This window comes from Cupressus sempervirens, chromosome 11 (assembly GCF_028749045.1).
Source record: "Cupressus sempervirens isolate cs-2001-9-10 chromosome 11, ASM2874904v1, whole genome shotgun sequence".
NCBI lineage: Eukaryota > Viridiplantae > Streptophyta > Pinopsida > Cupressales > Cupressaceae > Cupressus > Cupressus sempervirens.
Window position 1 is genome coordinate 228,545,569 of NC_143128.1, and position 13,624 is coordinate 228,559,192.

The following is a 13,624-nucleotide window of genomic DNA, read 5'->3' on the forward strand; positions in this document are numbered from 1 at the left end:
CTTTTTAAAAAAATTAATAATTCCCACAAATTTAAATGACATAAAAATTAAGAGACAATACAAAACATAGTTGGTATAGTCTTTTCACAATCCATAACGAATAGATAAAGCTTTTTTCCTACAGTTTTCAATAAATATTTTGAATCACTCTTTGTGATGATACACAAAATGTTATGACAAAAATAATACAAAACACCTTTCTCCACTCTATAAGCACGGACGAATAAATCATACTGATTTTTGACTTGGTCATATATCTTTTAACTTGAATTTATTTCAATCCCTTCCTGCACTAAGTAAAGGTACGAGCCAAAACATTAATGAATTTTTCTAATTTATCTATAAGAAATATAGACGAAAAAACATTTATGAATTCTTCTAATTGATCTATAACAAATATAAAGGAAAAACTTTTTGTGAATATTTTTAATATATCCCTATGACAAAGATGATAAACATCGGGAATAAATGATGTGAGCATGCTTGCACTTGGAAAAATTAGACCAAATGGATGTAAACGTTGAAAGAGGACTACAGAAGTGCGTAACAACTCATTGATTCTTTCTTCTATCTTATCAAGAACAAATTCCGCTCTAAAGATTTAAGGAATACAAATAAAAGTTATATTCCATTCTCTTCGACTCATAAAACTTTATTTGCTAGTATTCCTTTGTTGCCCTATATAAACACCATCAATCCTCCAACCACAAAGACAAGGCGCTCAGACATTTGTAATTTTCTTTGCTTTTTGCTTCATATTTTGTAAGCTATAAACAAGTATGGCATCCTGCCAGCAGTATGAGAGCAAGCCCACAATTCCACAGGGCCAGATTGTGCGTGTCAGCTGTAAGGCCTATCCTGATCGAGATATGGGTGTCGTATGTGCCAAGAAAATAAGGCTTCTTCTCAGGAATATCTTGGACGTTACTTAGGTAAGTTGAAAAGTTGGTGCTATTCTTAAACATGACACATTAAGGAAAAAATTAAATTCGAAAAAAATAAGTCAAATTTGACTATTTAACACTTTTAATCTTGAAATGAAGCTTATTATGTGATGTTTAAGTTGTTCAAAATGCTTTACTTAGACTTTCATATTTGATTAATAATTGTCTTCTTAGAATACCAACTTTTTTCATTTATGAATTGTGTGTATACATACAGACCTGGCTGAAAGTTGATCAAGGGAGTAATAATGATAATGCTTTTATCCTTGTCCAACGTACTGATGAGAATGATCCTGGTGAGAAAAAGAAAGGTGTTGGTACTGATGAGAATGATTCCGATGAGGTATTATTTGAGTATTATTGAGTGAATTGTTTTCATATTTGAAGGTTCTTTTGAATATGAGGTAAATTTGATTTTAATGGTAGTTGATGATATGAAGTATTGTGTTGTTTGGGAGATTGGCTTAAACATCACACACTAAGCTTCATTTCAACAATAAATGTGTTAAATAGTCAAAGTTGACTTTTTGTTTTGTTTTGATAACAGATAACTTTAGTTGAAATAGTTAAGATCCAAACGTGGACTGAAAGTAAGGATAAGGCCGGAGCTGGGTTGTACATAAGTAGGGCAAATGTCAAATATGGCAAGGTCTGGACTGCAGAGGAGAGTTGTGACGGTATTAAAATTATGCTGCGGACCAAAGAGCCCGGAAATCCAAAACAGCTCTGGACAATCGCCGCCGTTAAATAAAAGGATTATCAAAATATGTAATGTATGGAATACATATTACTATATATGTTATCTGTAAGGCTATTATGCTGGTAACTTATAGTTGTCAAGATCGCGAACATATGTTGGTCCGTGTAATCTTGTAAATAAAGGATTTCCTATGATTATAGTACAGAGACTTTATTAGTATGTTTAAAATTTTGAATGGTTTGATATATAAAATAGAAATTAAATGACAAGATGTAAGAACTGCCCTAGCCATGTCAGCAATGTACGTAAAAAAGAGAGGTGAATAATAGTCAAGCTCACTGGTCAATATTTATAATATTCAAACTAATTTAAAGAAATAAAGAAATATAAACATAATGAAGAAGATAAACCAATATATTTAAATTTGTAATATGATACTTTTAATAAAGATCAAATCATTGACTAATTGATATGCATTAGAGATCATTTGTTGGTTAGTAGACTACCAAGATGTCCTAAACATGATGACCTATTCAAGATACACAAAGCGTGAGAATATTGTAGAAATGCTTTACCACCCAACCACAAAGTTGTTGAGGTTCCCCAAAATCTTTCGTATAAAGAAGTCTGGACAAGACAAACTTAGAGTCGTAATGGAATAGTTTATACAACATTGCCAAGAATATATAATTTTTGTAGAAGCATCATTCAAGAATTAAGACACATCCTTTTTCATTATTGGTCCAATATTTTAGTTTCATGTCAAACAATTTTAACACATAACATGATTTATCAAAACATGTATAATATTCATAAATACTCTAGCCCAAACACACATTATTCATTTAATAACTCAACATATTCTCACCTTTTACAAAACATATATGATCAATATATGATAATCTGTACTGAGCTATGTGAGAGGAAGTAGGAGCAAGTAATATTGAGAAGAGAACATGCAAATAAAAGGAAGTATTTCACGAGATAAAAGACATCTTGCTAGAAACCATTCTTGATATTATTTTGAATAAGAAGGCATATATGTTGGATCGACTGGTACAAATTCTTCAAAAGCCAAATGATCCAGACATAGACCGAGAAATGAAAAGAATTTGGAAAATAAAGTACTGGAAAAAGTCTCCACTGAGATTGCAATCAAGCAAGTAGCGTTGTCTACTTCTATTACCAAGTTGGAGATAATTGAACAAATTGTTTCATTATTTAATAAGTTGTGTGACATACCATTTCTTACTAGCAAAGTGAAGACAAAATTGCAAGAGGTAAATGATGATTTGAAGGAAAGTGCAGAAGAATTGAAGACTAACCCAAGTACATCATCTATGAACTATTCCCAGGTAAGATATTTGTTAGTTTTATAGCATGAGTGTCTACAAGAAGAAAGAAACATAAGGTTTAAGATAAATGAAATTCAAGATTTATTATTACCACATCTCGAGGTCATGCAGACACATCTCAAAAATGCTAGAGAACTTGTTGATGCATTGAGCTTATTTATAGCTAATCATATGACAGACTTGGTGGTAAATTTGTTATTTGCAACCCAAGAAATTGAATTGATCAAGATGAATTAGGATAACACAATGACAATATTGAAGAATCACCACAATAATTTTCTTGATCATTATGGATTACAACTTTAGTAAGTATTTTTCATATATTAAGCTATTTCAACATAAGTGACAGAAAAAAGGAGGATAATTGTTGAGAACAATTGGTTAATTATGTATTATATTTGATGTTACACAACATATCATATCTTTTCTAATCAGTACAAGCGATGAAGATAGTTTCCTATGTTTGTTGGGCATTCTTATGCATGCCAAGTTTAGAAGACAATGTCTACCAAGTTCACTTGGGAGACAAAGGAAAGTTGGAAGGCAATGAGTGTTAACTGAGCTCACTGAGTTACCAAAGAGAATTTGCAGATGACAGTGTCAATCAAGTTTACTTAGGAGACAAATAGAGTTGGCATGAAAATTAGTGCTAACCAAGCTCACTTGGTTAATGAAGAAAAATTGGTTTTAGTTAGTGTCTACTGAGCAGGGTTAGCTAACAAAGAATTTTCTTGTTTTGGTTTATTGAGTTACTTGAATTTGTTTAATAACTTTGGTTGACTAAGACGATGAATATTAAGTATTTTAAGTTATATTCAAGCTGACTTGACAATGTATAAGATATGTATGGAAGTTCAAGTTGTGGATTGAATTTATGAAATTAATCAAAGATTTGAAGAATGCCAAAGGAAGCAAACTAGAAGGATAAGAAAAATATCGTTGTGGAGCCAAAAAGATACATTTGATTAGAAAGGATCAAGTACAAGCCAAAACATAGATTTGCAATCAACAATTCAATTGCTTTAGAAATCATGTCATCTCATTATTAGTCTCTAACTTGATTGTAGTAGTGATCTAAATCTCTTAATTGAGTTGGTTGAACAACCATTTTTAAATCCTTTAACAAGGTGGCATTTTTAATTTAAGTGTCTTAAGACCTCTAGCAAGGCCACCCCTAACAAGGTCACACCTAATAGTGTTTTTGTAACCATTAACCAAGTTGGCTCTTTACTGGGCTCACTTCAGAAGAGTGAAAATTAATAACTAGTTGTAATTGGTGGTCTTTCCCAAATTGGGTTTCCACTTTAAATCTTGGTGTCATTTGTCTTCATGCTATTTACTTTCATGTGTATGCAACTAAGTTGAGTAAGATTAATCATAGATAATATTTTAATATTTTCATGCTAAGAAGTTACCAAGTTATTATAGTGCTTACTAAGTTGCAACATTTGCTAGTGATAATAGAGTGCTTGTGTGTTTGCTGAGTTACAACAGAATTTAGTTTTATCAGAGTTTATATTTTGTACTAACATATAAGGGATCTGCCAGGATTTATTTTGTGGTAACTATTTCACCTCTTCCCTCTCAGTTACTCCACTCATATTTCTAATAATTGGTATCAGAGCACTTTAGAAAAATATTTATATGTTTATTTGTATTATGTATGTATGTAGTGGAGTTATAAGGAGTGAATGTAATACAACAAACAAAACCAATTTCAATTTTTTTTTGAAAAACATCAGTTTATATCGAGCAAGTATATGTATATATGGAGTTTTGTGAAAAGTTTTAGTTATCTTTTACATTGTGTATTTACCACTAATCTCAAAGGGGGAGAATGTAATTCCTAAAGGGAATCATATTGCCAATTAGTGTCAAAACTATAATCAAGCAATGAAGGAGGAGATGAATAAGTTTTACTATCATACATGAGTGTAGTACTTATTGAGGTGCCTATACATCTACCAAGAAGAAGACAATATCGAGTAGACAAAGACTACCAAGTTGTATAGAAAACACAAAGAAAATATTACACCGAGTGTTAGTATGTAAGAACACTATATTTATTGAGTCATACAAAGGCTATATTGGAGTTTGAATTGGAAAAAAACTTGATGCATCATGATCATATTAAGTGGGAAAATGGTTTACAGTAATTGAGGAAAATATTTAAAGTGATTTTCTTGAAGAATGTGAATTGATTGTTGTATGCTTTCAAGACAGAAAAGGCTAATGAAAATGTAGCAGGGAGAACTATAGAATGATGATTATTGTAGTTTTTTATTGTTTTTAGTGATATATTCTAGAGAGTTCCTAAACCCTAACTAGGCCAATCAGTGAAAAAGGAAAAAGAAAACTATTTAAGGACATGTCATGAATAATTTAGAAGTTGGTGTTGGTACCATAAATAAGTGGATGCTATTGAATAAAGGAATGAAATGAGAAAGAGAGATAAAAGTTCATTAGATAGGTCAAATATTAGAGACAAAGATACTATAAGAAGGGATTACAGATCTATCACAAGAAGGTGATCATTAATAAACAAAAGAAGGGTCTAGTCAACTTGTAAGTTACTACTATAAAAATCATTGCTGCTATTGTTTAACCACTGTAGTAGTTTTTTTTTCTAAATCCCTATAAAAGGTGGACCTAATAGTCTTATATGTAAATCTCTTAACCAAGGGCATACTTGAAGAGTGTTTTAAAATCCTTGCAAATAGTAGATCCTTAAATACTCATATTATACTTCTAATGGATTAAAGTCACCAAAAATGAAAAAACTTTGAAGCCTTAACAAGGAACCTTCTTACTATAGTAGTGATGGATTTGTGGGTACCATCCCTACCACAATTTTCCCTCTAACCAAGGGTTTCTTCAATACCAAATGACTATGTTATATGTTATGTTTTATGAGAATTTTTTTTATAATTGGTATAAGTTGAATTATCTAGTTTACTTTTATTTACAAGTAAAATGGTATATGTTTATTTTTTACCAAGTAATAGATGAAGAAGATAAATACTAAGTTTTGTTAAAGGGTAGTACTCCGAAAATGAGACCTATATTGCTAGAGGAATTATGGAAAATGGTATTTGTAATGGAAACATATAATTTTGGGGGCTGAAATCTTGAGAGGTACAAAGGAATGAAAAATTCATGAGAACATGCTAAAGAAATTCAATACCACCTTCATTTTCTTGATTTTGAAGTGATCAAAACTAGTTTCTTTTTCATATTTTAGAGCCATTTATATATGTAACACTATATACAAAATTATTTTGAAAGGAATGGCTTTGTAAGAAGTGCTGATCATCCTTGCTATCATCTCAAATAATCATGGTGGTTTCATTTCGGGCAAAGAGAGAATAAAAAGTTCTCTTATGGCTTACAAAGTCCTTCAATCAATCAAGTTATTAGGATGTCTAGCTATGTTTCTCAAATTGAATATGAGAAAGGCATATGACAAGGGGAGATGGACCTTTCTAAGACAAATGCTAAAGAAATTGGGTTTCCACAGTATATGGATTAAATGGATCATGTCTTGTATCACAAGGGATAATTTCTCTATTTTGGTTATTAATGGATCTCCTTGTGGCTTTCTTTCTTCCTCCTAGGGTGTTAGGTAGGGAGATTCTCTCTCTCCCTTTCTATTTAAATTATTCTTGTAGAAGGTTTGAGAAGGTTTATTCAACATAAACATGTTAAGGGGCTATGGAAGGGGATCAAAGTTCATCAATCCTCTCTCTTCCTCACCCACAATTTATCTGTGGATGATTCTTTAATGTTTGGCACATGGTGTAGCATAGAGTCATTTGTTATTTGTGACACAATTTAGAAATATTGTTTAGTTACAGGTCAAGAATTAAATTACAACAAATGTAAAGCACTTTTATTCAATATGGGTAAGCAAGTTATGAGGAATATTTAGAGGATTTTAAATTTGGATATTGTTGATTCATCAATAAAATATCTATGCATTCCCCTTTTTAAAGATGAGAGAAAATCGGCTCATTGGGCTCTCATAATTCAATCTATAAGGGATAGATTCACTACTTGGAAGGTTAGATGGTTCTCATTTGTTGGTTGCTATTAGTAAAATCAGTTCTTAGCATTTCAAATTATATCATGTCAGCAGTCTCACTCCCCATATCAACAATAGCTTCCCTAAAAAAGATCTTGACGATGTTTATATGTAAAGGAAATTTGGATGATTCAAAGAAGCTTGCCCTAGTCTCTTTAGACAAAATTTTCCAATCAAGAGAGGGAGGAAATGCGGGAATCTATGACATTACGGAAAGGAACCTAGGTTTCTAGAGGCCAAATCATAATGATTTTTTTTTTTAAAAAGCCTTTAGGCTAAGATCAACAGAGCAAAATAACTTGATAGTGACTTTCTAGACTGAATCTTTGTGATCTAGAATTGTCCCAAAGGATCTACAATGTGCAACTTCATGTGAAGAGTCAATGAGTAGTTCTTCCTCAGAAAGGAAATCTCATTTATACTAAGAGTTTGTGAGAAGATCAAGTCTAGAATTTCAAAATATGTTACTTCTTATGTTAAGAGATCAAAAAAACTCTTTCCTCTCTTTATTATTTGTTAGATAATATGATCTCAAATAACTAGAATCAAATTAAAATCCCTCTAAAGGTGCGCCCTTCTACATCTTTCTTTTATAAAACTAAACTTAAAAGGGGCATCAAATGGTAATCCTAGTAAATTGAGGATAGACATAGGTATGTGAAATCATAGTGGCTACATCCTCTAGGATATGTTCTCTCGAATCAAGGATGGTTTTAACAATGTGCTTGAGGAAAGTGCTTTATTAGATGAGATTAGATTGGCATTTTCTCTCGGCTTCTTTCGAATTGGTACTATATAATTGAAAGGTAGGTTGAAAATTTTACTTTTAATTATATTAAGACATCTTTTGCATAATTACAATGATAGTTAAAGTAGCATGGTTTCAAGAATAGAAGAAGTAATTGAAAATATTTCATAAATACAACATTATTTCAGAATAAATTTTTATTTGCATTTATTCAATATAAAAAAAAATAGAACATTATTTAAGTATGCATTTTTTCTAATAGAATGAATAATACCATAGTTTTAATTTCTAATTAAAGCATTTCTTCTCTTATTGTAATTTTGCAAAAATAATTTGGAAAAGGTTCTAGTATATTGGTTGATATTTAATAAATAGAAATTATGTTCAAGAGCAATATGTCACAAATACAATCCACTTCACTAATAAATTATTTTAACTTTACTTTATAATTTTTGAAAAATATTTCTTAAATAGTAATTGAAAACAAGGGGTGCAAGAGCAATAGTTCAAGCCTTTAGTTGGTGGATTTCGGAATAAGAGTTGAGTGAAGTTGCACATTTAACTGTAAACTTGAAATGGGTTACTAGATGCTATGAAGAGCTTTAAAAATATTCCAATTAAAAAAATATGGAATTAAATAAAAGAACAAAAAAAGTTAATGAGAATGAGTGACATACAATGTAGATTTGTTAAATCAAAAGAAAGTGGACTTTATCTTTTTCCACAGTAGAGCACTTGCACAACTATTATAACATTGTTAGACAATTGTTATAACATCTATGGTGTCTTACATTGTTATAAATTATCACCAATTTCATGATATAATTCAAAATTTTCCATTCTTATTCACAACTTCTTATTATTTAAGAAATAGTAAATACTATTTTGATCTATAATTCAAATGTTTTCCAATCTCATTCACACCCAATTAATCATAATCTTTTGCCTAAATTTATTACTTTAACCACAAAAGCACAAAAGAACACGATAGCGTAAACATGAGAAATCAGGAAAGAGAACGATAAAACCACAAAGAGTAAGAAAACTTTGAAATATGATGAAGTTCACCTCTTTCATTAGACTTAATTAATGAAAACAAAAAGGGATCCAAAGATACAATTACATATGCTTTTCATAATATAGGAACAAAACACATTGTTTTTTACAACTTTTTTTGTCTTCATCTTTTTGTGAATGTAAAGTTGCAAAATCTAACATTGTTTTATTTCTAAATAATATGAGTCAAACGAATATGCCACCTCAACCTTAGTTATATTTTTTTGGTCACTGATTATTTGGGCCAAGAGGGAAGCCACGTCTATTGGAGGCAAGCTATCAAATAGTATAGGTGTCTTGCATGTGTTTCCAAACTTTGCATGCGTATTTGTCAGCACATTGCTAAGTTCTAACCATAGTAGGGGATTTCAATTTGGTGGTTTTGGAAAAGAATTTGGTAGAAGTGGTATGCAGACATTTTTGTTGAAGCATTTTTCAAATGCAATGACTCTATTTTTTGGCAGACTGGAACGACTCTATTTTTATGATTTGGATTGTAAAGAAAATGTGTGGTTTGAAGCTTCCCAGTCAATAATAAAACTACTATGCGGTGCTACTTTTGGCATTAGCATAACGGTTGGTAGTTATATTTCAAGGAAAAGGGTAAACATTTATCATAGCACCTTGCATGGATAACAAGTTAGTTCATCAAATTTTAGATTATAGTTGTTTAGAATGGTTATTTGTGATTATTGTTGGATTGCCTATATGGTTGATTTTGTTAAAATCTTCATTATTCTTTTTTATTCATTACATTGTCTATTTCAAATAAATGTTTGAAATGGGCCCTATAGTCTACCCTGTATGAGATTTTGCATTGATTTTAATGTTATAGACTAAACTATTGAAATATCTCATGCGTGAGCAAGTTGCCCCTTGAGCCAAAATCCCAACTACCACCCTAATGGCCTATAGGAACAACAATCAAAAACATTAAATGCAGGTAGGTGAGTTCAAATCCAAAAATGAGAGGGAAATTTTTTGAGATAGGTAAAAAGGAAAATATTCTCATTCATTCCATAGTTAGCAGGAGTAGAAAAAGAAAGAAGGAAGAATATCAGAGTAGTCAGAGAGTAGAAGGGAGGTTTAGGAAGAAGATCATAGTTGTAGCAACATAAGATCAGATTCTTCTTGATCTCCATAAGTTATTTTATTTGACCTATTGAAGTAGTGATTGCTCCAGGCATTATTGTATGCAACCATCTAGTGTTGCAAGTTAATACCATATATACAAGTTTTTAAGGTTAATGTATTTTGACTCTAGTTGAAGACATATGCTCCCAAATTTGTAATAGTTGATTCAATATTTAAATAGAATGTAGGCAAGTAGCTATATTAGCAAATCTCTAGATATTTGGCTTGTTGTGGTTCTTCACTTCTATCTATTCCATATTAGGTTTAGGTTTTATGAAAATCTCTGTTATTACCTTTGCATTTTAATGAGAAAAATGCTCAAATAATAATTCTATTAAAAAACTCACTAGGGTTACCCTTTAATCGAGTTCTCTCTTCTGTTGTTCCTACCAAGTTCACTTGATATTCTTGTTGACTAAGTTTACTGGGCAACCACTAAGCTAGAATCCACCTTACCTTCAATGGCCAAGCTCATTTGGCACCCTCTTGTACTAAGTTTCCCTTAGTACCAAGCTACTCAGCTCCTTCATGTGCCAAGTTCACTCGACACCTACTGCCTGTCACTTGGTATCCATTGCATGCCAAGCAAACTATCACTCGATACCCTCTTGTGTCGAGCATATTTTTTGAGTTTGTGATTTATTTTTCACATAGTATCAGTGCTTTGAGGCCCCACATCCACAGTGAGTTAGGACATTTGTTTTTTGAGTTACTTGAGATGGCAAGAGATGCAAGAAAGATATGGCAGCAACCACCATCCTTTAATGGATAGAATTATGATACATGGGCAAAGAATATAAAAACCATAATGGTTGCTAATGATTTGTGGGAGTTTGTTATAAATGGGTTTAATGATGTTATAGTCCTAGTAGTATATTTTTCCCTCACAAACTCACAAAAGACTTAGTTGGAAGAGTCAAAGAGAAAATCTGCAACGGGTTTTGACCACAAAGAAATTTAAAATTGCATAGGTCGACACTAATATAAATACCTTGAAATTGACGAAACTAAGTTGAATCTCTGTTGAAATTGACTCAAATTCTAGATTCTCTCCTTTGAAGTCGTTCTGCACTCTTCTTTGTCTTTTCTCTTTATTGGCGATGAAGAAAATGGTTCAAAGTGCGATCATATACCCTTATTTTTGTAGCATTTAATGCTTAGTGCTTTTATAGTAGTCCACTCTGCTTCTTAAGCATTTCTACATTACTCGACTTCCATTGTCTTTCAAGCACTTGGCATCCATTGGAGTTTCCCTTCGTTCAGCTTTCACTACTAACTCGACTGCGACTACTCATTCAGCTTCTACTGACTTTGGCAAACAACTCAGCATGTACTGGAATTTTACTTGGCATCTGAAGGAAACTTTTTTTACTTGGTAGTACTAGTGAAATCTTGAAGTTTTAACTTTGCATCTCTATTCATGTTGATCTCTCCTTTTCAATACTTGTTTATCCTGGAACTGATGTATTATAAAACTTTGTATATCAATCCCACACACCTTCTTTTTCTTAGTTGGATGAAGTGTGACCACTTGACCTTTTAGGTGAAGTGATCCCTTCATTGGATGTGTTGCTTCCATCTTTCTTCTTCCATGTCTTATTCATCTCTCCTCTGACGTGTTCAACATCTACCTTCCCTTTTTCTTGAAACTATAGTAGATGGCTCAGCCAAATCACATGCTTCAGTTGTTTAAAGACTGGTCATATCAGCAAAAATTGCCCAACAAGGTCAAAGGCACCCAACTCAGAATTTTAAAAAATATAGCATGGGATTACAAATATGTGGAGGTGGGGAAGCATCGGATTAAAAAAAAAACCTGTGACTAATGTAGCCATAGGGACGCTCGCTACTAGAAACTGGGACTCTCAGTAAGAGAGTTGGAAGGATGAAATCGCCATCTATTGATTTAAGGATGCATTGGAAGGCATGGTTTGTAAGTTGATATTGTTGGGTAGGTTGTACCTTATGTTCACTCCTAAGGGGAGTCATGGCCAATGACAAAGGATCAAGCATATTTTGAGGATTTTATTCTAAAAGAGCCACCGAGAGAAAAGGCATACACCTAGGCAGACTCATCCACGCCTTCCGTATAAAGACTGCACAACGACGTATGCCCAGTTTGGATGAGATGGATCAAAGAAAACCAGTACAAAGTTACGGCACCATCGGAACCAGCTCAAAAGCCTATTCCAGTTTAGAAGCTGTTGAAAATGGTTTCTATAACAAGCGCTTTGACTGACATACAAGGGAACTGGGGAAATAGGAAGGATGCACACAATATATTTGATAAAATGGTGAATGCATTAAGGTGCAATGGAAAAGTTATAGGGACGTAGAGTTCTTTTGTTAGAGGAAGTAAAAGTCAAGAGGATAAATGAGGACCTCTTAGCTTTTTTAAGGGCTTGTTTGATTTCACCAGCCTTGGAACAAGGTAACTAGATTCATGCTCATTCTATTTATGTGTGATTGTAGTTAATATCGACTGTGGGTGGTTACCTTGTAGATATGTCTGCAAAACTGTGATAGTATAGACGATACATGCTTAGGTTTGCATTATTTGCCTTAACGTATCCGGTCGCGCAGAAAATTATAATTGTGTATCTAGTGAGCATATCCTTAGATTGATTTCACATGAAATATTTCTTTTAATTGGGAAATAATGTGAAAAATGTTGTTGTCCATTTGTAAATGTGAATAACCAAATTCTGGGACGAGTATCTTAAATGTTTTGAGCCTTACTTGCATATTAACCTTTCATCCGTTCCTTCACTTTGGTGTGCCTTCTCATTTCTAGGGATATGTTACCATTAAACTTGAATTCATTAGAAGGGATCTAGATAGGCCTTGACTTAAACATAATTATTATAAACATGTGATAATCGACCATAGTGTTGGAGTACCTCCAAATCTGTAGATGCTTATACTCTTTTGTCAATTCTATCAAGTTAGAACAAATTTTCTGATTATCCTTCAGTTTCTTGAGCATAAGATTTAGGAACATAATTATTTATATTGGATAGAGCCTGAATTCAATTGAGATAAAGCTTTGAGATGTAGCTATGGATTGATGAATGTTTGAATACTTCACAAACTCTCAATGATTCATTTCCATTGTGATATAGACAGTAAGACCTGAAAGACGATAGAACCACAAAATAGAGGCATCCTAGATATTGACTTGTTGTTGACTGATAAACAAAAGACCATAGGGACCATACGTAGCTATATGGAATTATGAACAAATAGGGTTATAGTGAAACTCATGAATCATAATCATCACAAGAATATAAAGATATGAATGTAGGAAGTAGATTTGATTGTCAACAGTGGATTAGAGTATAATAAAGTGGATTAGAGTATACTAAGTTCTCATCGAATTTAAAAGTGATTGGTAAAAGAGTAATTGTTAGAAAATAAGTATGTATGTATAGACTACACTTATTCAGATGATCATAATCTTCCTATAAATTGTAGAAATTTTAGTAAATTTTAATTCAACATCACAAACATATTACATTGTGTGCCCAAAAACAATTACTTGTAATTGACATGCTTCCTTATTAATAAGACTTGTCTTTTGAGACTTCTTATTTACATGTTAATGAG

The 13,624-nt window shown here is 32.1% G+C and overlaps 1 long non-coding RNA gene across 1 annotated transcript; it reads left to right on the top strand.

Moving 5' to 3' along the window:
* Nucleotides 1-724: 724 nt before the first annotated feature.
* LOC149528993 (uncharacterized) lies at nucleotides 725-1,748 on the top strand. The gene is made up of 3 exons (XR_016359155.1): nucleotides 725-932; nucleotides 1,162-1,287; nucleotides 1,492-1,748. It is a non-coding gene; the product is annotated as an uncharacterized LOC149528993 (long non-coding RNA).
* Nucleotides 1,749-13,624: the final 11,876 nt, after the last annotated feature.